Raw genomic sequence first — 27,139 nt, forward strand, 5'->3', positions numbered from 1 at the left:
TCGACGAGAATGAGTTCGGAAGGATTGGGCATTATACGGCCCAACATACTGGCCGTATGTTTGGCCGTATAATCAGCCAAAATTAGCACCCCTCACTGGACCAAAAGTACGACCAAACATACGGTCAGTATAATTTATACGGACCGTATGTTGGTCCGTGAAATCCAAGCGGGACAGATTTTGTATTATTAATAAGGGGTCCAAGTTTATTTCGTTTCATTTCCCCTTCACTCCCCTTCTCTCTAGAACATTTCTCTACACGTTTCCCACAAGAATTCAAGGGATATTAGTGAACAACTTCATCAAACCAAGAGAATCAAGTGTAAGAAACCTATTAAAGTTCATCCAAGACAAGGAATCCAAGTGAAGGTGAAACTAGGGTTTTGCTCAAGTGAAGTGTTTCTACCCAAGGCTCATTCCTACACCATCTAAGGTAATTTTTATGGTATTTCCATGTTGTTTAAGGTATTGAGAAGTTGAAACACTTGGATTGAAGAAGGATATAGAAAATGGGTCATGAATGTGGGAATAGTGTCATTTTTGAGTAAAAGCTTGGATTGAGTCATGATTCTTGATGTGTTGTGAATATGGTTATGTTATAAATGATGTTAATAAAATGGGATATACATTGTATATGAATGAATGTAATCGTGTGCTATGACCATGGATATGGATGATTGGAAGTGAATTGAGAAGTAAGGATAACGTATGTGAATAAAGAGTATTGTTATGATATTGTGAATGTTATTATTGATGTTTGGGAGTTGATATATGATATGGAGGAGGTCGTATAAATAAAGGAGATGCTGTACAATTTTCTCTAGCTTTAGTCATGTATGCTAAGCTATCGATTTTCTAATGATAGTATAACTTTAATGAAGGTAAAAACGTGAGCATTGAAGGAGAACGTGCAAGTGATAAAATAGTTGAACGGAAAGGTATGTAAGGCTAACCCTTCTTTCATAAAGCACGGTTCTTTGGCCAAATATCTAATCTTCTATGAGCCTATGATGTCCCACAAATGATGTTATCCTCAAAAGCTACTAAGCTCATGATTCTCGATATGTTACGATTGTACTAAATTCCTTATATGATGAGTAATCCTCTAAGGATAGATGTAATGAACGACGATAGTAATGATGCTAAAGATGCTTATGAGCTTTTATGTATATGTGTCTATGTATGACTATTATGAAATCCTGAGCTTATATGGACGGGTAGAATATATATATATATATTGCGCGCGCACCACTGCAGTTGGGTACGGATAACCCTGAGCCTTGGTAGGGCCAGGTATGTATACTCACCGAGCCTTGCCATGGCCGGGTATGCGAAACACCGAACCTTCGTGGTCGGGTATGCTATGTATATGATATGGATATGTATATGATATAAATATGAGTATAAATACGAATATACTATGAATACGAAAATGGATACGAATGTAAATGAGTACGGATATGGATATGGATGTATGTACACAATCATGCATTAAAAATGGAAAGTCCCTATGAAAAGCAAGTAAGTGTTTATGACGATGATACTACTATCTCCCATCCTATGCTATTTCTTATGTTGTCTATTATGCTTTCATAATGATGTTGATCATGCTTTACATACTCAGTACATTCTTCGTACTGACGCCCTTTTGTTTGTGGACGCTGCGTCATGCCCGCAGGTGGCCAGAGAGACAGGCTTGATCCATAGCTTTATTACTCAGGGACTACATAAGGGAGCTCCATTTCATTCGGAGCTACAACTTTTGGTATTTATTCTTTTGTGTGCATATTTATGGGCATAGCGGGGTCCTGTCCCGCCTATATGATTTGACATACTCTTCTTAGAGGCTCGTAGACATGTGTATATTGGTAGATGTGCTTAGCCTTGTCGGCCTATATTTTGGATATCATTTTGTTAGCCTCGTCGGCTTATGTACATTGTTGTTGGCATAGTTGTGATGATGATATAAATGTATTGTTGCCTAATGGAAATAGTATGAATGAGGAATAAAAGTATGATTTAGCTATGTGGTTCACCTAGATGTAAATGTGAAAGTATGATAAGAGGTGCCCGGGTGGGTTAGTACCAGGTGCCCGTCGCGGCCCTCCGGTCGGGTCGTGACAATAAAGCTTCATATGGAGCCATTTGAATGCTAGAGTGATAACTATTATTATATGCAAATTAAATGAGTGACAAATGATCATCCCAGTTACCTCCGAAGTCTAATAAACATGCCCTCAACATATCTTCGAGGGTCTGAATAGTGCGCTCTGCTTTCCCATCAGTCTGTGGATGAAATGCTGTGCTAAGCCTCACCTGAGTTCCCAAACCCTCTTGAAAGGTCTTCCAGAAATTAGCCGTAAATTGTGCTCCTCTGTTCGTAACGATGGATATTGGGACACCATGAAGTCGTGCTATCTCTTTGAGATACAGCTTTGTATAATCTTCTACTGAGTACGTAGTTCTGACCGATAGAAAATGAGCTGACTTCGTAAGTCTATCCACAACTACCCCTATAGGATCATATTTACACTGGAAATGAGGCAAGCCTATAATAAAGTCCATGTTAATCACTTCCTATTTTCAAGTTGGAATTTCCATAGCCTGCAACAATCCTCTAGGTTTCTGATGCTCAATTTTCACATGTTGACAATTAGGGCATTGAGCTACAATCTCTGCTATATCTTTCATCATTTCGTCCCACCAATATATGGACTTGAGATCATGGTACATCCCTGTCACCCCAGAGACCTCCATCTGCAGGAATCTCAAACGGTGACTTTTTCTTCTGAGGAAGTGTACCTCTGAAGTGAATTAATATGGGGTCCTCATATTGGCGTTCCTTCACCTCTAATACAAAAGATAAAATATCTGAATTCCTAACGATAACTCCCGTATTGCCTGAGTCCATCAAACGAACTCCTAGGCTGGCTAGCTGTTGAAGTTCACGAGCTAACTCTCTCTTCTCGGTCTGAACGTTACATAAACTGGCTGCTATGAGCACCCGCTACTATATTCTCCTTGTCAGGATGATATAAGATATTCATATCATAATTTTGTTTTAACAACTCTAACCACTGCCTCTGTCGTAGATTCAACTCCTTTTGCTTGAAAATATATTGAAGGCTCTTGTGGTCTGTATAAATACCAACATGAACACCATATAAATAGTGTCTCCACATCTTCAATGCCTGAATAACCGTAGCTAGCTTTAGATCATGGGTCGGTTGCTTTTCTCATGTTCCCGAAACTGCCTTGAAGCATACGCAATAACCTTACCATGCTGTATCAATTCACAGCCTAACCCCACACCTGAAGCATCACAATGAACAACGTAGTCCTCTGATCCTTCTGGAAGTGTTAGGACCGGAGCCGAAGTCAATACAAACGACATTACCCGAAACTCGTAATGACCATATCTAGTTCTGAAAGCTGTCTTCGGAATGTCCTATTCCCTGACTCTCACTTGGTGGTATCCCGATCTCAAATCTATCTTTAAAAATCATTTGGCACCCTGCGACTGGTCGAGTAACTCATGGATTCTCAGAAGTGGATATTTATTCTTTACGGTCACCCTATTTAGTTGCCTTTAGTCAATGCACATCTGCAAGGAACCATCTTTCTTTCTTACGAACCATATAGGTGCTCCCCACAGTGATGAACTAGGCCTAATAAAGCCCTTTTCAAGCAAGAGTTTTAATTGCTCCTTCTAGATAAAGGCTTAGTATTCGACCATACGTCAACAGCGAAATCAATCTCCTCAAAACTGAAAACGAACCATTTTTTTGGTTCTGCACTCAACATTGGTATAGCAAAAAGCCAATCAATCCATACCTACACAACAACAACAACAACAACAACAACAACCCAGTGAAATCCATACCCATAATGGCATAAAAATATACCATCTCCAGCTCAATCAAATCAGCTATAGTATGACGACCACAAACCATAACCACACAGTTCTATGTACTTGTCCAGCTATTACCGGGTCACCAACCGGAGTAGACAACTCAAAAGGTTTAATTGGCTCGGGGTTCACCCCAAATCGACCGGTAATAAGAGGAAAAATATATGAAAATGTAAAACCTGGATCAATCAATACATATACATCATAATAGAATGCTGTTAATATACCTGGGTCAATATCCTGGGTAGACTCAAGATCATGTCACCCAGCTAGCGCATAGATATGATGCTGAGGACCACTCGAACTGGACACTCCTTCTCGATCTCTACCATGACCAACTGGTGTTTGTGAGCTTTGCCCTGGAGGGTGTACATATAACGAAAACCAGTTGTTGATCCTATAGGCTGGACCCTACCTCTTCTACGTATCATCGGACAGTCACGCATGATGTGGCCTGGCCAACAACAGGCATAACAAATGTTTAAACCTAATTAGCACGATCTCTAATGTAACTTACCACACTGAGTACATCATGGCATAGTTGATCTCATCTGACTGGAACCACTCCTAATCTGAGAACTGGGAATCCTGGAACTCTTAGCTGACCCAAAACAAGTGGGTCTATCAAACCTGGGTCCAGGAAAATATGGGAGCGCACAAGCTACTGAATGCGTTTAGCGTCTAGAGAACTACTGCCTTGGGCCACCTCTGAACTCACTACCAAACCCTGAAATCCTGGCCCTCTTGCTCTGACAACTATCGCCATAGCCCACACCCTGTCACTAAGCCTGAGCGGCTACTAACTGGGTCAACAAAAGGATGGGTTGTCTCATCTCCTACACCTCGAACATTCCGTGTTGTTGTGCTGTGAATAGACTAACGCAACTAAGGTGAACATGAAGTACATAAGACAATAAGGAGATTACTTAGTAGCGTTAAAGTGCATACGATAAGATTTTAAAGTTATATGAGTCGGTGAAACTGAGTTTGTCGAAGGAAGAAAAGTATAAGTCGTGTTTGGAGAGGTTTTTGCAAGTATCGAGTTAAACATTATTTAGAAAAGTCTTAGGAAGGAGTTATAGGGCTCCTTAGATGTTTAATGAAGTGTTAAACAAGTGCTAAGAAGGTTCCATACGAATTTGAGATCAAACGAATCAACGAGAAGAAGTTCGGAAAAGGTGAGTTATGCAACCACTTATACAGTCCGTATAATGGTCCGTCTAGTAGTTATAGTGAAGGGTCATCACTTGTGACATTATACGGTCACTTATACGGACCGTATAAGTGTCCGTATATATCCTATCGGGCAAATTTGTTTTTTTTTTATATAAAGATGACCCAAGTCCTCATTTTTCATTTCCCATCTTCTCCACACTTCTTGAGAGTTCTAGAATATTCTCCACACCATATTAACACAAATCCGAGGGAAATCAAAGATTAAACACCAAGAATCAAGAGAATCAAGTGCAAGGAAGCTCACTGGGGTTTATAGAAATCAAGAATCCCTTTGGTATTGAAGTTGGGGTTTTTCTCAAGTGAAGTATCTTCATCAAAGGTTCATTTCAAGATGATCAAAGGTGAGTTTTCCATTCCATGTTATTAAAAGTATATGAGCTCAAATATGGAAACAATGATATTTTGAGTAGTAAGTTAACTTGAGTCATGATTGTTAGTATTCTATGAGTATAATCTTGTTATGAATGATACTAAGGATGTTGAGGAAGTATTATATGTAAATGGATATGGTGTTGTGTTGTGATTATGGTTATGAATGACTTTGAAAAGGAGTTTTGAGGATTGAACAATGTCTAACTTGAAGAATTTTATTGATTATGGTATTGTAGGTGTTACTATTGATGTTTGAGAGTTTTTTATTAAATTGAGAAAGTTGTTGAAACAAAGGAAATGCTGCCCAATTTTCGTTAGCTCTTACTCGCTTTAGTGTAGACTCAAACATTTTTTGAATGATCTAATTTTAGTACGAATTCTCTTGAATGTAGAGTGGTGAGCTTGGAAGGAGAACGTTTAGTCATTAAAGAGACGTAAAAGGTATGTTAAGGCTAGTACCCCTACTTTAAAAGGCATGACTTCTATATTATAATTTCCTCTCTACATTTCCATGACCTTCTTACATCCCAAGGTTCAAAGTTAAAGATTCTTAAAAGCTTCTTATGAGAAAGATATGAGATGTGTTTTATGATAATGATGATGATGATGATTCTATTTCTAAAGAGTCCAAGTTTATGAATTGATGCTATTATAAGCTTAATGATCTTATTTCGTAATTTCGTTGATGTTATTCATTGTTGGCCATCTCACCTCATGACACTAGTCCCTTCAAGGTGAGATATAATAATGATGGCTGTTCCATAATTTAATCGAAGGTTACTGACCTTACGTCACTCCGATAGAGTTATAACTTTTACTTGAGCTCTCATGCATGCTCTATGTTATGCATATGTATGATCATATCGTGCCTAGTTGGCCGGGCATACACCACTACGATGGGCGTAGTAGGCAGTTATGATGATAGTTCAGCGTGCCTAGATGGCCGGGTATACACCACTAGTGGGCGGCATGAGATGGTTACCACGGATGCGGGAGGCCCGGACGAGGGCTAGTGATGATCACACCATACCTATATGGTCTGGCAGCTTATTTATATGCATTTATGATATGTTGATGTTTTAAATATAAAAGTTAGCAGGCATGATTCAACCTTAAGAGACGATCAGTTACAGGTTATCTTTTCATCTTATGCTCTCTTATTTCTTAATTATGTTGTTATATATACCTTACATCCTCAGTACATTCGTCATACTAACGTCCTTTTTTTATGGACGTCGCATTCATGCCTGTAAGTAGACAGGGAGACGGTACAGATACTTAAGAGCTTTACCAGCAGATATACAGGAGCACTCCACTACTCCGAAGTTGCAGATTATTGGTATATTCTTTAGTGTACATATTTGGGGCATGGCGGGGTCCTGTCCCGTATTTATGATTTCAGTACCCCAGTTAGAGGCTCGTAGATACATATGTGTGGGTAGTAGATGTCTCATGATCCTCTTAGTGTATATCTTGCATATCATTTTGTAGCCTTGTGGGCTTGTGCATATATGTTTATTTTGGAGGAGTAATTGAAGTTCACGTCATGATAAGCTTGTTTTAGAAATGGTGTATGTTCAGGTTGAGTTGATAATAAGTCTGACAGGTGGTGCTCGGCATGCTACCTCCAGGCACCTGTCATGGCCCTCTAGTTGGGTCGTGACAAAAGTGGTATCTGAGCAGTTCCGTCCTAGGGTGTGTCTATGAGTCTTGTCCATTAGAGTCTTGTTTATGGGTGTGAAGCGCGCCACACTTATAAACATAAGACTGCGGGGCATTTAGGAATAATGACTGTCTTTCTTCTTTAAAGATCGTGCGATAGAGCTATATTATAAGATTTCTCTTTCACCTAATTGTGCGTCATGATTTCAGCGATGCCAATGAAGAGGAAAGCCACAGCTGCCCTGAAGGGCAAGAATGTGACAGGAAGGCAGATTGAACAGGAACCACCGATAAATATAGGAGAGGGTGAGTCCCATAATGAGGCTCCATCTCATACTTCTCACACTCCACCTATACTAGAGGAGCAGGAAGGGGTCTCCACTCCAGCTCCAGTGCCTCCAGTCCCTCCACCGGTTGCTTCGGGCCAGCAGATGACCGAGGCTATTCAGTTATTGACCTAGCTAGTTGCTGCTCAAGCTCAGCGGCAAAGTGCGGGTCCAGGTGATAGGGCGACTAGTGCCAGAGCCCGTGATTTTATGAGTTTGAATCCTCCATAATTTATCGGGTTAAGGCCGGATGAAGACCCACAGGGCTTTATAGATGAGATGCTGAGGACGCTGAGAATAATACATGCTTCCGATACGGATTCAGTGGAATTAGCTTCCTATAGGTTGCGGGATGCAGCCGTTCTATGGTATAACAATTGGATATCTTCGAGAAAGGAAAATGCACCTCCCCCGGTATGGCAAGAATTCGTAGATACTTTCATCCGTCATTAATTTCCACCTGACGTCCGTCGGGCCCGAGCTGACAGGTTTTTGAACTTAAAGCAAGGAAATATGAGTGCTCGGGAGTATAGTCTCCGTTTCAATTCATTGGCTAGGTATGCTCTGGCTATGGTAGCCGACATGGGATACCGGGTGCACCGATTTGTAAGTGGTTTAGGGCCACATTTGGTTAAGGATTGCTTGACAGCTTCACTCCAGCAAGGGATGGATATATCCCCTATTCAAGCCCATGCTAAGAATTTAGAAGAACATCAGTAGCCGCACAGGGGTGAGCGTGATATGGATAGAGGACAAAGTAAAAGGGCCAGATCTGCCAGTGCGAGTAGTGAGTATAGAGGGTGTCACACCCCTATCTTGATAGGGCATGATGGGCACCCGACCCTTACTTAGAGCCGAGTGAACCCGCTGGTTCTCGTTATACTCATAATCTCACAGGACTCGTAAGTCATGAAATGAAATGCATAATAGAATCTTTTCGAAAACATTCGTTTCGTCTTTCTTGAATCAAATAAAATCTGTAATCATATGAATCTGTAAAGTAATGCATAATGATACATCGGTTTAAATAGCCTCTTACAAGACTGGCATACTGTATACATGACTCTGTCTGCAAAGTCTCTAATATAAATCAATATACCTAACATAGACTCTAACTCGGCAACACTCCGGAAAGAAATGGAGCTCGCCAATCCAGCTGGAACATCTTCTAGCAATATCCTCTACTCATCTGTATATACCTGCGTGGCATGAAACACAGTGCCCACAAGAAGGGGCGTGAGTATGAATAATGTACTGAGTATGTAAGGAATGAGTAACAACATAACATAGATATGAAAAGTAACAAGGAATAAGAGAGATAACCTGTACATCTGAATGCCTCATAAGGTGGATGTCATGCATGCTTAGCCTTTTAAAAAAAAAATTCAATACATATACATAGTACCATGCCCGGCCATTAAGGTGCGGTGTCATATATATACTATAATGCCCGGCCATTAAGGCTCGGTGTTATCATCATTAGCCCGCGTCCGGGGTAATATCATAACATGCCCACTGCAGTGGTGTGCACATCTACGTGCCATTCCCGGCCGACTATAGCGCAGCGCGGTGTGAGAAAATACATACATATATATAAAGCATGCATGAGAGCCAAATAAAAGCTATAAGTACATCGGAGTGACGTAAGGTCGGTAACCTCCGATTATATTATGGAATTATCATCGTCGCTTTGTCTCACCTTGAATGAACAATTATTATAAGGTGAGACTAACAACAATGAATAAAATTAAGAAAGGTCAAAAGATAGCTCAATATTCTCATATCTTCATTGAAATCATAAACTTGGAACCTTTGAACATAAAATCGTTCTCATCATAGTCATCATAATAATATAAAGCTCATGTACATGGAAATCTCTGTGAATAAAATTATCTCATAATAGCATGAAATCCGTATGCCTTGGAGCTGGGATAAATAAATCTCTCATAATCATCATCATTGTTATCATAGAAGAAATTATTCATCTTTGCCATCATAAAACTTTAAGAGTCATGAATCTCTAACATTCTTGGAAATGAAGATTTTCATGGAATTCATGCATAGTTTGGTAAGAAAAGAATCATGCCTTTAGGAGCTCAATAACATCATAAGGATCGCGAAATTCGTGGACTTCTAGCATTTGCGGAACCAATGATATTATGGGTACAAGACAAAGGTTTATAACGAAAGGATCATGTCTTTAGAAAGAAGGGGACTAGCCTTAACATACCTGGAAGATAATTTCTCGGCTTCCAACTTACTTCCTGTCTCGCAATTCACTTAAGCTTATTCGTAGCCTCGTAATCTACACATACAACCATTTATACCATTGTTAGGCTCGTCATCATGCTCGTCTCAAAACTTTAATTAAAATCCTTTTAGATTATGTCGAAATTCGGGAAGCATCGCCCCTGTTTATATGCCTAGCCCGAAATCATAATATCAACAACCAATCAACAACAACAATACCAACATCCTCAATACCATTATCCATGCCAATATATTTCCTAAAACATCCCACACGATGTTTTCTAAATTTCTCAACTAACCAACTTGTGATACGACCATTTAATAACATTATTTCCGTAAAGAAGCCGAAATTAATACCAATAATAACAACAACAATACCCTCAACATTCTATAAGATAGTTATATATATTTCATCCAAAATTCGCTTCAAACTCAATCCATAAATCAACAACATCAACACAACAAACTATAACCTCTATTCTTGCCAATATTCCTTAATCAAAGTTGATAAGGAGAAAGAGATTCAATGACTCATACCTTGTATTCACTAAAGTAACAAGATCTTCCATATTTGCTAGTTCCCAAGCTACTCCAACACAAAACAAAATCTTCGATTAGTATTCCGTAGCTTGAAATTTTGCTCAAAATCTTCACTTTTATGTGGCACCAAAGCCCTCTTGTTTGTTGAAACTTCTGGAACATTTGGAGGATTTTTGATGAAGAAAATGGGGGTTTTTAGCCCTTTTATAGTGGGTTGGGTTGGCAGTGCTGTAGCAGTACTGTAGAGACACTGTAGCAGCCCTGTTTCTGCGTTGACAGCTCAGTTTGTAACGTTCATAATTCTCTACTCCGATGTCCTATCGATGAATGGTTTGTTGCATTATAAACTAGACTCGACGAACTTCATTTTAGGATTTTGTTTCACCATAAAAATCCTAATATACGAGGAGATATGCCCCTCCAAAGTTGACTAAAAATCTGCCCACCATTTCTCAAATTTTCGTCGAACTTATTTTCTTCAATTTCGCTTGATCTCGAAATCTTCCTAAACTCTCCATACATGATATTTATCATTTATTATACATGATAATGGCTAGGTTCTTGTAATTCAAAATAGTCTTTCCCGATTACGACTTATGAGATCATAATCATCCTTTACTTAAATAATATACTTAATAATGCCTCGTTCCTCATACTCCAAAATTTTTTTACCTAGCCATAACTCGACATACTTACATTCAAATTTAACCAGTGTTTCTCCAAGGTACGGGGTGTAACAGAGGGGGCCAGAGGTAACAGTATTCCAGGTATCTAGGCCAATCCGCGACTAGTGCACCTCCTCTATTTCTAGGTAGAAGATTTGATCGCCCCATTTATTCTTGTTCGGGTCAGAGCTCGAGGGTTTCGGGTTGCCAGTTTGGAGGTGATCTTCGTCAGAGGAGGCCACCGGTACCGCGATACAGTAAGTGCGGTAGATTACATTCGGGTCAGTGTCGCCGAGGCTCAGATGCTTGTTACGCCTGTGCTCAGACTGGGCATATAATACGTGACTGTCCATCGATGAGTAGTAGAGTTGGGGTCCAGCCTACAGGATCAGTAACCAGTTCTTTTTCGTCCGTGCGCCCTGTAGGGAAAACTCTCCAGAATTCAACAGGTTGTGGCAGGGGCAGAGGGGGAGCATCTAGTTCAAGTGGCTCCCAGCCCCGTATTTATGCATTGGTCGGTCGATAGGATCTTGAGTCCTCCCCTGACGTTGTTACAGGTACATTATCTGTATCCTCCTATGATATTTATGCATTGATTGATCTAGGTTCTATTTTTCGAATATCACTCCTTATATTGCTGATCGTATTAGGATGAAACTTTAGCCAATTAAACCCTTTGAGGTGTCTACTCCTGTTGGTGACCCGGTAATAGCTAGACAAGTATATTGAAATTGTATGATTATGGTATGTGATCATCACACTACAGCTGATTTGATTGAGCCAAAATGTTAGATTTCGATGTTATTACCGACATGGATTGGCTAGCCTCCTGTTATGCTAATGTGGACTGTGCTTGAATGGAAAGGTAACACAGCGTCTCCAAGAGGTAGGTTTATTTCCTATCTCAAAGCGAGGAAGACCATTGCAAAAGGCTATATTTATCATTTGGTCCGGGTTCGTGACACCGAAGCAAAGCCGTCGACTCTTAAATCCATCCCGTAGTAAATGAGTTTTCGAATGTATTCCTCGATGAACTTCCAGGTCTTCCACCAGAACGGGAGATTGATTTTACTATTTATGTGCTACTGGACACTAAACCTATATCTATTCCTCCTTACAGAATGGCTCCTGCAGAATTGAAAGAGTTAAAGCCACAATTGAAGGATTTGCTCGAGAAGGGATTCATTAGACCAGTTCATCGCCATGGGGAGCACCTGTCTTGTTCGTAAGAAAGAAAGATAGTTCCTTGTGAATGTGAATTGACTATAGGCAATTGAACAAAGTAACGATAAAGAATAAGTATTAATTTTACTATCGATGATTTGTTTGATCAATTGTAGAGTGATAAGTGATTTTCAAAGATGGATCTGAGATCAAGATATCACCATGTGAGAGTTAAAGAAGAAGATATTCCGAAAATAGCTTTCCGAACTAGATATTATCATTATGAATTTTGGGTAATGTCATTTGGCTTGACTAATGCCCCGACAGTATTTATGAATTTGACGAATAATGTATTCAGGCCTTTCCTAGATCTATTCTTAATTGTGTTCATCGATGACATTCTGGTGTACTCTCGATCATAAGCAGAGCATGCGGATCATTTACATACTGTTCTTGGAATTCTTTGGACTCGTGAATTATATGCCTAACTGTTACACCTCGAAAATCTTTCGTTGATGCACAGTGAATAGACTAATGACGGTCACGAAGTATACGATGTTTCGGTAAGTAAGAAATAACATTTGATGATCCTAATGGAGATTTCAAAGACATTCGAGGTAAGAGAAGAAAGTTGGCCAAGAACGGCAAGGTATACGTTATGTATCGGAAGGGATTTATGAGTAACAAGTTAATGGTGACTTAATGATGTCTTGGGGAAGATTTATAACGTCCCTTAGATTGTTAATGAGGTGTTAAATAAGTGTTAAGAAGGTTCTATAAGGATTGGAGATCAAACGAGTCGACGAGAACGAATTTCGGAAAGCTGGGCTATTTACGGTCCAACATACGGACTGTATAAAACATACTGGCCGTCTGTTAGGCCGTATGTTCTGCCCAAAATAGGGACTTTCACTGGACCAAATATACGGTCAGACATACGGTCCATATAAAAGATACAGACCGTATGTTGGTCTGTGAAATCGAGTCGGGACATATTTTAAGATTAATATAAGGGACCCTAACTTCATTTAATTCATTTCATTTTCTCACCCCACACTTCAGGAACCCTCTAGAAAGCTCTCCACACTTCTTCCATAAGAACTCAAGAGAAATTCACAATCAACTTCATCAATCCAAGAGAATCAAGTGTAAGAAACTCATTAGGTTCATCCAAGTCAAGAAATCTCATTGGAAGTGAACTAGGGTTTTGGCTCAAGTGAGGTATTTCCACTAAAATCTCATTCCCACACTATCTAAGGTAAGTTTTATGATCATTCCAGGTTGTTTAAGGTATTGAGAGGTTGAAAGACTTAGATTATGAAAGGAGATAGAAAATGGGTTACAAAGATGAGAATAATGAGATTTCTAGTAGTAGTTGGGAATGAGTCATGATTCTTGATATGTTGTGATTATAAATATGTTATAAATGACATTAATAACATGGGATAAGAATTATATGTGAGAAAATGTACTAGTGTACTATGACCATGAATACGGATGAATTGAAGTCAAATTGTGAAATGTGGATAATGTAGATGAATGAAGATTGTTGGTTATATTATTGTGAATGTATTATAGACGTTTGGGAGTTGATATATGATATGAGGAAAGTTGTATAAACAAAGGAAATGCTGCCCAATTTTCTCTAGCTTTAGTTGAGCATGTTCATGTGATCGATTAGCTAATGTTAATACGAACTCTCTTGAAGGTAGAAACGTGAGCATTGAAGAAGAACGATCAAGCGATAGAATAGCTAAACAAAAAGGTATGTAAGGCTAGTCCCTTCCTTCTAAGGCATGACTCCCATGGCATGAATTCTCATATTTTCCCATGACTCTCTTACATCCTAAAAATTATGAGTCTATGATTATAAAAAGCTTCACATAAGATAGAGAAACGGGAGATGTTATGAGCATGATAGTGATGATGATAAGTTAAGCCTAAAGATTCTAAAGCTAATGATTCTAACTATGATCCATTAATGTTATTTATTGTATACACTCACCTTATATGCTAATTCTTTCAAGGTGAGGCAGAATGCTTATGAATGCTTCATAATGGAATCGGGGGTTCATGACCATATGTCACCCCGATAAAGTATAGTTGTCTTTGAGTTTTTATGCATGCATTATGATGAGTACATGATGATGATATTACACCGCGCCTATATGGCCGGGCGGACACCGCTAAGGTGGGAGGCGTATACACCATGTCTAGATGGCATGGACAAACACCACTAGTGGGCGGTATGAGATGGTTACCCCGGACGCGGAAGGCCTTGACGCGGGATAATGATGATCACACCGTACCTATATGGTCAGGTAGCTTATATAGATATGCATACTTAATATGATGATGTTTATAAAGTGAGTTAGCATGCTTTATTTCTATCAAAATTGACAGTTAGTTACAGGTTTTCCTTCACTTGATGTCTCCTTATTTCATTGATGTATTGTTATTGTTTATGCCTTACATACTCAATACAATATTCGTACTGATGTCCTTTTCTTTGGAAGCTGTGTTCATGCCCACAGGTAGACAGGGAGGTGATCCAGATTCATAGGACTTATCAGCAGACTTTGAGAGCACTCCATTGTTCCGGAGGTGCCATTGCTTATTATTTTGTGTACATATATTTTGGGCACGACGGGGTCCTGTCCCGTCCATATGTCTAGTACCTTAGTAGAGGATCGTAGATACGTACGTGTGGGTAGTATGGTCTTACGATGTCCTTATTTTATATATATTATTTTGATAGCTGAAGGGCTTATGTATAGAAAGGTAAATATGTTTCAAGTGAAAGTGGTTCTTCTATGATTATAAGTATGAGATTAATGAATGATCACAGGTTGAGTATGATTACTAGTAGCATGACCGGTGCTCGATGGTTAGCCCCGGGTACCCGTCATGGCCCCTAGTCGGGTCGTGACACAAACTTTCAAAATGTGAGTTCTAGCTGAATTCTGTAATTTTTCTAGGCCATATTATTTCAGCCGATGGTATCCGAGTAGATACTTAGAAAATTAAAGCCGTGAAGACTTGGCCAATGCCTATAACACCTACAGAGGTCCGTACATTTCTGGGATTAGCAGGTTATTACAGAAGATTTGTGGAAGGATTTTCTTCTATTTCAGCACCCTTGACAAAGCTAACTCAGAAATCAGCAAAGTTTCAATGGATCGATGCTTGTGAGCGCAGTTTCCAAGAATTGAAGGATAGGTTGACTTCAGCCACAGTTCTGACACTTCCAGAAGGATCAGAAGGCTATTTTGTTTATTGTGATGCCTCCGGTATTTGCTTGGGTTGTGTGTTAATGCAACACTAAGGTTATTGCCTATGCTTCCAGGAAGTTGCGAAAACATGAGAAGAATAATCTGACCCATGGTCTTGAATTAGCTGCGGTTATTCATGCCTTAAAGATGTGGAGACATTATTTGTATGGTGTACATGTCGATATTTATACCGATCACAAGAGTCTCCAGTATATTTTCAAGCAAAAGGAGTTGAATCTACGACAGAGGTGATGGTTAGAGCTATTGAAAGACTATGATGTGAGTATCTTATATCATCTCGGGAAAGTGAATGTGGTGGCTGATGCACTTAGCCGTAAATCCATGGGTAGTCTATGTGATGTTCAGCCAGAGAAGAAAGAATTAGTCTGTGAGCTCCACCAGCTAGCTAGCCTAGGAGTCCGCCTAATGGACTCGGGCAATGCAGGAGTTGCTGTTCACAAACCAGCTGTTTCATCCATAGACATAGAAGTGAAAAAGCGCCAATATGAAGATCCCAAACTGAGTCACTACCGAGATACAATTCCTCAGAAAGAGAAGTCACCACTCGAGGTTTCTGCGGATGGAGTTCTTAGGTATCGAAGAAAGCTGTACGTTCCGGATATTGCGAGATTACGCTGCCAGATTCTGGAAGAAGCCCATAATTCCCTCTATTCTATTCATCCAGAAGCGACAAAGATGTACCATGATCTCAAGTCAATGTATTGGTAGGATGGAATGAGAAAGAATATAGCAGAGTTTGTAGCACAATGTCCAAATTATCAACAAGTGAAGATTGAGCATGAGAAGCCGGGAGGATTATTGCAATCTATGGAAATTCAACTTGGAAATGGGAAGTGATCAACATGGAATTTATGGTAGTCTTGCCTCGTTCTAGGTGTAAGCATGACTCTATCTGGGTAATCATGGACAGACTTACAAAATCAGCCCATTTTCTTCCAGTTAGAACCCCATACTCAGCAGAAGATTATGCAAAGTTGTACCTTAAAGAGATAGTGCGACTTCATGGTGTTCCATTATCTATTATCAAAGATAGAGGAGCACAATATACAACCAATTTCTGGAAGTCCTTTCAAAAAGATTTGGGAACTCAAGTGACACTCAGCACAGCATTTTATCCACAGACTGATGGACAAGCTGAACGCACCATCTAGACTTTGGAAGATATTTTGCGGGCATGTGTATTAGACTTCGGAGGTAATTGGGATGATCATTTACCACTTATTGAATTCGCATATAACAACTACTATCATTCTAGTATCCAGATGGCCCCATATGAGGCTCTATACGGAAGGAAGTGTAGATCGCCAATTGGGTTGTTTGAAGTAGGAGAGACACAACTAATAGGTCTAGAATTGATTCAGCAAGCAGTGGAAAATACCAAGCTCATTCGAGATAGGTTGCTGACAGCTCTGAGTCGCCAGAAATCTTATACGGACAATCGTCGACGAGACTTGGAATTCCAAATTAATGATTGGGTATTCCTGAAAGTGTCGCTAATGAAAGGAGTAATGAGATTTGGCAAAAAGGTGAAGCTTAGTCCCCAATATATTGGACCATACAAGATTGTGCGTAAGATTGGCCAAGTGGCTTTTGAACTAGATCTACCTCCAGAGCTTGAATCGGTTCATCCAATTTTTTATGTGTCGATGCTCCGTAAGTGTGTTGGAGATCCTTCCAGAATTGTGCCTGTAAATGATGTTCAAATTACTGAGAAATTGGCTTATGAAGAAGTACCCATTTCCATATTAGATAGGCAAGTGCGAAAGCTCAGAACTAAAGATGTTGCTTCAGTTAAGGTTTTGTGGAGAAACAATAATAGAGAAGAAATTACTTGGGAAGCTGAAGAAGACATGAATTCTAGATATCCGCACATATTTCCATCCCTAAAAGAGGTTCAAAATGGGACGCCATCGTCCTCAGGTATATAATACTTTCTCCTAATGCTTTTGGGTCGTGTGTGACCATGTTTACTTGCTGATGTTATTGTAGCCCTGTGAGGCGATATTATTTTGGGTTGCTGTCACAGGATTTTAGTGTCATATTACAGGGGAAATTCTGGCAAAATTTTTGTAGAATCCCCGAGAACTTAACATTCGAGGACAAATGTTCCTAGGGGGGGGGGGTGAGAATGTTACACCTCAGACATTTCGTGTTATTATGCTGTGAATAGACTAACGCAAGCCTAAGGTGAACATGAAGTCCATAAGACAATAAGGAGAGTACTTAGTAGCTTTAAAGTGTATACGACAAGATTTTAAAGTTATATGGGTCGGTGAAACTATGTTCGTCGAAGGAAGCAAAGTATAAGTCGTGTTTGGAGAGGTTGTTGCAAGTATTTAGTTAATGATTATTTAGTAATGTCTTCGGAAGGAGTTATAGGGATCCATAGATGGTTAATGAAGTGTCAAACAAGTGCCAAGAAGGTTCCATAAGGATTTGAGATCAAACGAATCAATGAGAAAAAGTTCAGAAAAATATGAGTTATACGACCACTTTTACGGTCCGTATAATGGTCCGTATGATAGTTACAATGAAAGGTCATCACTGGTGACATTATACGGTCACTTATACGGATCGTATCAAATTATACGGACCGTATAAGTATCCATATAAATCCTATCGGGGCAGCTTTGTTTTTTTTTATAAAAAGATGACCTAAGTCCTCATTTTTCATTTCCCATATTCTCCACACTTCTTGAGAATTCTAGAATATTGTCCACACCATATTAACACAAATCCAAGGGAAATCAAAGACTAAACACCAAGAATCTAGAGAATCAAGTGCAAGGAAGCTCACTAGGGTTTATAGAAATCAAGAATCCCTTTGGTATTGAAGTTGGGGGTTTTCTTAAGTGAAGTATCTTCATCCAAGGTTCATTTCTATAAAATCAAAGGTTATTTTTATATCCATTCCATGTTATTAAAGGCATTTGAGTGGTTGAATGACTTGGATGAGAGAAGGAAATAGAATATGAGCTCAAATATGGAAATAATGATATTTTGAGTACTAAGTTAACTCGAGTCATGATTCTTAGTATTCTATGAGTATAATCTTGTTATGAATGATACTAAGGATGTTGAGGAAGTATTATATGTAAATGGATATGGTGTTGTGTTGTGATTATGGTTATGAATGACTTTAAAAAGGAATTTTGAGGATTGAACAATGTCTAACTTGAAGAAGTTTATTGATTATGGTATTATGGGTGTTGCTATTGATGTTTGGGAGTTGTTTATTATATTGAGAAAGTTGTTGAAACAAAGGAAATGCTGCCCAATTTTCGTTAGCTCTTAGTCGCTTTAGTTTAGACTCAAGCATGTTTTGAATGATCTAATTTTAGTACGAATTCTCTTGAATGTAGAGTGGAGAGCTTGAAAGGAGAATATTTAGTCGTTAAAGAGACGTAAAAGGTTTGTTAAGGCTAGTACCCCTTATTTCAAAGGCATGACTTCTATATTATGATTTCCTCTCTACATTTCCATGACCTTCTTACATCCCAAGGTTCAAAGTAAAAGATTCTTAAAAGCTTCTTATGAGAAAGAGATGAGATTTATTTTATGATGATGATAATGATTCTATTTCTAGAGAGTCCAAGTTTATGAATTGATGCTATTATGAGCTTAATGATCTTATTTCGTAATTTCCTTGATGTTATTCATTGTTGGCCATCTCACCTCATGACACTAGTCCTTCAAGGTGTGACATAATAATGATGATTGTTCTATAATATAATCGCAGGTTACCGACCTTACGTCACTCTGATAGAGTTATAGCTTTTACTTGAGCTCTCATGCATGCTCTATGTTATGCATATGTATGATCACACCGTGCCTAGTTGGCCGGGCAGGCACCACTATGATGGGTATAGTGGGCAGCTATGATGATAGTTCACCGTGCCTAGTTGACCGGGCAGACACCACTAGTGGGCGGCAAGAGATAGTTACTCCAGACGCGGGAGGTCCGGACGAGGGCTAGTGATGATCAAACTGTACCTATATGGTCTGGAAGCTTATTTATATGCATATATGATATGATGATGTTTTAAATATAAAAGATAGCATGCATGATTGCGCCTTAAGAGGCGATCAGTTACAGGTTATCTTTTGATCTTATGCTCTCTTATTTCTTAATTATGTTGTTATATATGCCTTACATACTCAGTACAATTGTCGTACTGACGTCCTTTTTTTATGGACGCTGCGTTCACGCCTGCAGGTAGACAAGGAGACGACATAGATACCTAGGAGCTTTACCAACAGATATACAGGAGCACTCCACTACTCCGAAGTTGCGGATTATTGGTATATTCTTTTGTGTACATATTTGGGGCATGGCGGGGTCCTTTCCCATCCTTATGATTTCAGTACTCCAGTTAGAGGCTCGTAGATACATATGTATGGGTAGTAGATGTCTCATGATCCTCTTAGTTTATATCTTGTATATCCTTTTGTAGCCTTGTGCTTGTACGTATATGCTTATTTTGGAGGAGTAATTGTAGTTCACATCATGATAAACTTGTAATGGAAATGGTGTATGTTCAGGTTGAGTTGATGATATGTCTAACAGGTGGTGCTCGGTATTCTACCTCCGGGTGATGCAATCCTAGTTGCCCTAAGATCACCTATGTGGAATCAAGTTAAGGAACCCCAAACATCACAAGGGTTGCGCATGAAGATAGGCGCTCCTGAGCATGCATTAGCGCCATACCAAGGATCTCTAGTGTGGAAGATTGCTTGGAAGGATGGTTTGGAGAAGAGGGTTAAAGATGGTCATGCTTGCAATATGGCTATTACTTGAAGATTTGCAATTTCAAGTTCTTTTCCCAAAAGAAGACACCCAAACAAGGCCCTTACTTTATTAAGGGTAAAAGTGTAATAATGTAGTTGTCTTCTTTTGAGCTTTAGTATAAATAGTAGTTTCTTTCATTTGGAAGACTTAGATTATTTTGATTATTGACATTTTGAGATTATAAACACTTTGAGTGTGAGAGCTTGTGTAAGCCTTGGATTGAATTCTTGTTGAGAGGATTGGTTATTAGGGATTCCAAATCCCTCTTGGTCATCCTAAGAATTTGGTGTTCCTTTTGATTCTAATTTAGAGGTCTTAGTTTTCTATAGCTTGGTTTTCTAAATTGAGTCTTAAGTTGTGTCAAATTATCTATCTTTTAATTTTCTTGCATTTCTTGTTGTTTTCGTTCTTAATCTTGCTTTAATTGGTATCAGAGCTTGGATTAGATTTGTTCTAACAAATCTAGCCTAGGATTTGTTACTATAAAAAGAAAAAATTGAAAATCCTAGAAAAGCCCAAATTTTTTTTGTTTGTTTTGTTGTTTTGTTATTAGATTCTTGTTCCTTAGTACGTTACGGTTTCAAATCTTCAAATTTCATGTCAATCGGGTCAATATTGAAGAATCCACCATTTTTGAGTTGAAGCTTTTGAAAAGCTTGAAGAACTTGAAGTGGGTCTTGTTGATTTGGATGAATTTGGGACTTGAAACTTATTGGGCTTTGTTCTACAAGTCTTGGGGAGTCTAAATCTGAAAATTGAAGGAAAAACAAGTTGATTTGAAGGTAGTTGGACCGTATATGTAAGGTCGTATAAGGCAAGGGAAAAAGTGACATCAATTTATACGGACACTTACACGGATCGTATCTTTTTATACGGACCGTATAAGTTGGTCATATGTCAGGACCCAACAAAGAGCACTTACTGTTTTGTGACATCATCTTATACGAGCACTTTCACGGACCGTACCCTCTTACACGGACCGTATAAGTAAGGTCGTATTTCTCAAGGTAATTTACATTGATCCAAGTTTCATTTCTAAAAAAAAAAAAATCTTGACTCTCGTTGTTGATTTTGTGTCCCTATTCCTTTGGTAGGGAGAAAAAAAAAAAGAGTATAGAAATTTTAAAATTTTCATTACTTCAAATTGATACCTTGGATCAATTGGGGCTTTCGGACCGCATTTTCAAGTTATCACCTACCCGGCCCCGAAATTTGTTTTATTTCCCGATTTTAGCATTCCATTTTCTTGTGTGTCTCAACTAGTAGCCATTTAGTAGTTGTTCCTACTTGTGATTGATAGTTCTTGTGTCCGCATTTCTTTCGTGCCAATTCTTTCGTGCTTTTCTTCGTTTTTGCTTCGTTGCTAATTTCTTGGTTCAAGTCCATTAGATTGAATTGATTCATCCGTCTTTCTTAGTCTAACAAAAATATATTCCGACCAAGAGTATAATTTGAACCCTTGTGACTAGTCGGCATTAACAAGCACGAAATCTTTGGCGGAAGCAATTTGTGAGGCAATTACAGGTGTGCATACTTCAGCGATTGTGAGTTGATTTTACTAATCTAACATGTTTGCTCATTTTGTTGAGTGTCTTTAATAGGTACCATGGCTATGGGGGATGAAACACAAGTTCCCACCGGGGAACTTACACTAGTTGATGTAATGAGAGCCTTGTAAGCCTTGAACGATAAGGTTAGGAGTATGGGTGGTCGAATGGAAAACATGGATGGTCAATTGGAAAACTTAGGAAGTAGGGTGGAAGCAATTGAAGGAGGTAGTAGGGAGGTCTCGTATTCGCCCCGAGTGCAATACCAAGGAGGTACAAGTGGAGCTACTCGAAGCACTTCACTTACATTGTCACCCGACACCTTCCATCATCTATATAACCCCACTCCCCAAAACACTCCTCTAAACACAACTTTCACCCCACCAAACAACATTCCCATAGGCCAACGGAACAATCCACCTCCACAAGATCAAACTCCAAATGGCCCACATCCAAATGATCCACCCCTAAATGATCCACACCTAAATGCACCTATGCCACCCCAACACCGTCCAAACATCCAACAACCAAATGACGATGAGGTATAAGAAGCTATACTTGAGAACAAATGACATAGTGACCAAGGTTGGAGGCAACGAGGGCAAGCACAAGGAGGTTATCGAGGGAGGGGTGGAAGGCAGGGTCCTAACCCTCACATGGGTAGGCAAAGAGGGTACCAAGCTCGTGAAGGGTACCAAGGTCGTGACCATCAAGGTTATGATGACGATGGAGATTTCAATGGGAACCACGGTTATGGAGGAGGGCGAGACACGAGTCTCAATTCTATCAAGGTTACTCTTCCAACCTTCAAAGGAGGAAGTGACCCCGATACATTTTTTGATTGGGTGATGCATTGTGATAGAATCTTCTTGACGAATGACATGTCCGAGGTGAAAAAGGCGTCTTACGCCATTGCAAAATTCGAAGGGTTCGCCTCCACATAATGGGAAACTCAAGTGAATGCAAGAAGAATTATTGGATTTCCGCCCACACCTACTTGGGATGAATTGAAGGATGCCATGCGGCGTAAGTATGTCACCGAACGCTACAAGCAAGAACAACTCAAGAAGGTGTATACCTTGAGGCAAAACAAAAGAAAAGTGTGGAAGAATACTATGATGAGTTCCAAATTGTAAAGATGCGAATCGACTTTGAAGAAGATGATTTGAATGCTATGACTCAGTTCCGAGCCTGGGTAAATAGTGACATTGTCTCTCAAATGAGACTCCACAACTATGGAAGCATTGAAGAAAACCTTCAATCGGCTATTGAGATAGAGGAGGATCTCAAGGAAGACAAAATCAATAAGTCGAAGGGCTATGTGAGTTCATGGAACAATAACAAAGAAGGAGGAACTTCTTCCTCAAATTGGCAAAAGAGTAAGGGCACCATCAAAGAAACCAAGAACCCCTTTGAAAAGAACGCTCAAATTGAGAAGCAAGTTGATAAACAACCTCCAAAGTTTTCCCCAAAGGAAGGAGGTACGAAGGCTCCCATCCAATGTTTCAAATGTCATGGCTTTGGTCATAGAGCAAGTGAGTGCCCTAATCGACGAGCCTTTATTTTGAGAGACACTTGTGGTGATGATAAGGGAGAATGTGAGGAAAGAGATGATGAGGGTAATCATGAGAATGATGAACTTGGGAGTAATGAAGAACAAGATGATGGTGATATCACTGTCCCACTTTACTTGGCAAGAAAGGTGTTAACTTGTGTGAACGTGCCTCAAGAAGGGGAGCTTACCATACCACATTGGGTAGACACTTTTGTAGGTTCCCAAAGAAAAGAATTGCTAAAGGAGTCCTCATGTGAAGAACTTCCATACTTGGAGGAAAGAAGTGAGCCCATGGAAGAAGACCTTTGTCTTGAGCATCAAGGTAAGTTATTTATCCCTAATACTTCAAGTGTTCATGATGTTATTAATGAAAGTGATCATACACTAGTTGATCCTTTTGATGACTGAATTGAATCTTCTTGCAAGATTAATTTGTATCCATCTAGTGTTGACATGTGTGAAGAGAATGGTGATATTGTCGAGACCTTGAATGTGAATGGTGGCTTGTCTTTGTGTAACCTTGATAATTTATCTTCTTGCATTCTTAACCAAAGTGACTATAGTTGTCTTGATTCCTTTTCTTGTAAAGGCATGAATTCTAGTGGTACAAGTAACTTTGAGTTGAGTTTGAAGAATGCAAGTGCAATGCCATGTGTCGGCAAGAGAAGAAAGAGTAATTTTCTTGAAAGGAAAGATAGCATGATAAAATTTCATTCTTTGTTCTATTTCATGAATTCCATTAAGAACATAGGTTGTGATGAAGGTTGTGCTAACTATTCCCTAGTTGATGTGGAACTCTCTCTCTTCAAAAATGATGATCCTTTGGTTGATGAAGAATTTGATTTGCTCGATTATTTGTGAAACCTAACTAAAGATTATTCTTGCAATGTTGGCATTGATAGTGAGTCCTTGTGTCACACCCCAATCTCATCAGGGCATGATGGGCACCCAACTCTTACTTAGAGCTGAGCGAACCCTCTGGCATACATAATGAAACTGGACATATAATAAAGTACTTTCAGTCAAACCATAGAAATTTACGAATGATACTCAATTAATCAAAAATCGAGTAAGTCAACTAACTATATGGTCGCTTTACTCAACACATGGCATCTCAACATACTAACTACAGGACACTGTCTGCAAAGTCTCTAAGAGTAAACACCTAAACCATATGAGTCGGGACAGGGCCCCGACATGCCCATACACACATATGATAACCATAATGACTCGACACTGCTCCAGGAATAAAATGGAGTTTGCCAATCCCAGTTGATAGCCAATCATACTAGTTGAATACTTTTACCTGCAAAACAATCTGGGACTGTGTGGCATGAACACAGCGCCCCCAGGCAAAGGGACGTCAGTACGAACAACGTACCGAGTATGTAAGGCAGCAGTAATCATAAAGAATGAGATATAAGCTATAATGAGAGTATGAGAAACCACCTGTAATGTGAATAGCCCGAAGGCAATGACTAAAAATGTAAATATATGCCATACCCGACCCTTTAGTAAGGGACTCGTTGAAATATAAATATATACCATACCCGGCCCTTTAATAAGGGGCTCGGTGAAATAATCATACATATACCATACCCGGCCCTTTAATAAGGGACTCGGTGAAACACATATAATATACATACCCGGCCCTCTAGTGAGGAACTCGGTGAACAATGCAATGAAACTGTGCACGAATACATTCCCGGCTCGGGACTCGGTGAATGATCTATTAACGGCATGCACGAGCAGAATATCATGAGCAACCATATGCAAACTAAATCATCATTTGAGACTCAATGGAATAATTAGAATGAACTAACACTTGAGAATCAAGACAACAGTCACGTCAAGTACCACAGAGAACTAGAATTCATTGGAGTCATAATGCAAGTGAGACTCATAAAATTATTTCTGAAGTCCTTGAATAATCTGGAAGCACCCTCGAATGTCACTATGGATTATATCAAAATAGGACTTCAGAAATCATAGACACGTATCAGGACATAATGAAACAGCTTCTGGAAATCAAGAACATTAGCCATTCTAGTATCTCTAAGAATAGGAGCTTCTTTGGAGTTTATACGTTCGTCGTCTGTTTGTTTCATTTAGACCATACCAAAAAAAGAAAGAAGGGATAGCCTTAACATACCTTGTCTGCTTCATAAGCTAATCCAAACCTAAGTCTCGGGCTTCCCAAGATCTACAACAACGTCAGTAGATACCAAAAATTAGCTATAGGTACTTAGGAATTTAACCTTAAGCTAGCACGTCATTTATAGAAATTCGGACGGCACTTCCTTTATAAATTCAACAAACCCCGAGAATTCAACTCGGCATAATCATCAACAACAATACCAACAACCATATTAACAACATCAATAACTAATCCCATCGATCCAGCCCCTCAACAATATAAAAATAGTTTCAATAGTTCAAACAATAATGCGACGAGCGGTAAGCTCTGCTTGTCAATTAAACAATAGTTTTAAATCCCATCTTTATTCCAAAATTTCTCAACAATATTAACAACAACAACAACACCTCCAGGTTATTCAATTAATTTCCATTCATATAATTTCATAAGAACGATCTCCCCAAACAGTCCACCGAACTACAACACGAATTTATCCGATTTCCGATATAGTTTTCATATTTCTTTCACCTAGCAATGTATATACGACTTGGATAAATCAAATACATCTAGGAGAGTGGATTTATTACCTTATATGCCAAGAAATGATCTTCCTCCGCTTTACTTCCCTTCGAAGAAAGCTCGAACTCAACAACACGACAAAACAAAATGACGAGATCGAAGCGGTGAGCGAAACCCATCACAAAATTAAATAACGTTGTTGCCCCATCCTCATAAGAGAATTCTTTAATTCAGATGAGAATAATATATATATACACATATGTATATGGTCTCTCTTGTAGTAAAATGTTGTTGCTCCTATAGATATTCATATAAGTATATCATTCACGTTGGCTGCCTTATCCAATGCTTCCATAGCTCTGGTGAAAGCTCTTGTAGTCTTCTACACAAAAATAGCAAGGTGGTCCCTTCGTTCCCACTTGAAAAGACCTCAGCGGCACTCTGTGCTCTCGTAGACGAAGGCCCGTTTCTATATCCGAAAATTCAATTACCGAAATTAACCATTCTTGTGCACGTTTTATGATTCTTGGATCTGGTTGATCAGATGGTCTTATATGTTATTTTTTTTTATTGTTGGATTCTTTTGTAACGTAATGGTAAAGAATAAGTGCCAAAGTCCTCTTTTTTCTATATCCTCTCTTCTACGTGTCATTATGCACTAATATGTGTAGATGACTCATTACATTCCATTTTACCACTTAGTGCCACCTCTTTGCTCAACTAAGGCCAAGTGGCAGCCCACCACTAGTACTTATCCATGTTAATCATAACTAATACCAAAATTAATTTCTTATCCTTCCACTTTATTCCAACATTTAACCAATTACTCACACAATTAATTTATTGATCACAATCCACTTAAATAGTGATCGTTTTTTTTAACGCTCTTTATATACATATTATAATGATCTTGTGATATAACACTAGTTCATAGCTCCTTTTGGCACACACAAAATATAATTTCCAATCACTGTTGGCGGGACTTCATCCTTTTATTCACCACGCTCTTTATTTGCATATTTGAATATGACCAAATCCTTCCGGCTCAGATAAATTTGCTCATGTTGGATGGTTCAATTTCCTAGTCCAATAATACAAGATGTTATAGCTTGGACCGTATTTCACTCAAATAAATTTCAAATCTTGACGAAACTTATTTTCTTCGATTTGTTTA

Source organism: Lycium barbarum, chromosome 11 (genome assembly GCF_019175385.1).
Source record: "Lycium barbarum isolate Lr01 chromosome 11, ASM1917538v2, whole genome shotgun sequence".
Taxonomy (NCBI): Eukaryota; Viridiplantae; Streptophyta; class Magnoliopsida; order Solanales; family Solanaceae; genus Lycium; species Lycium barbarum.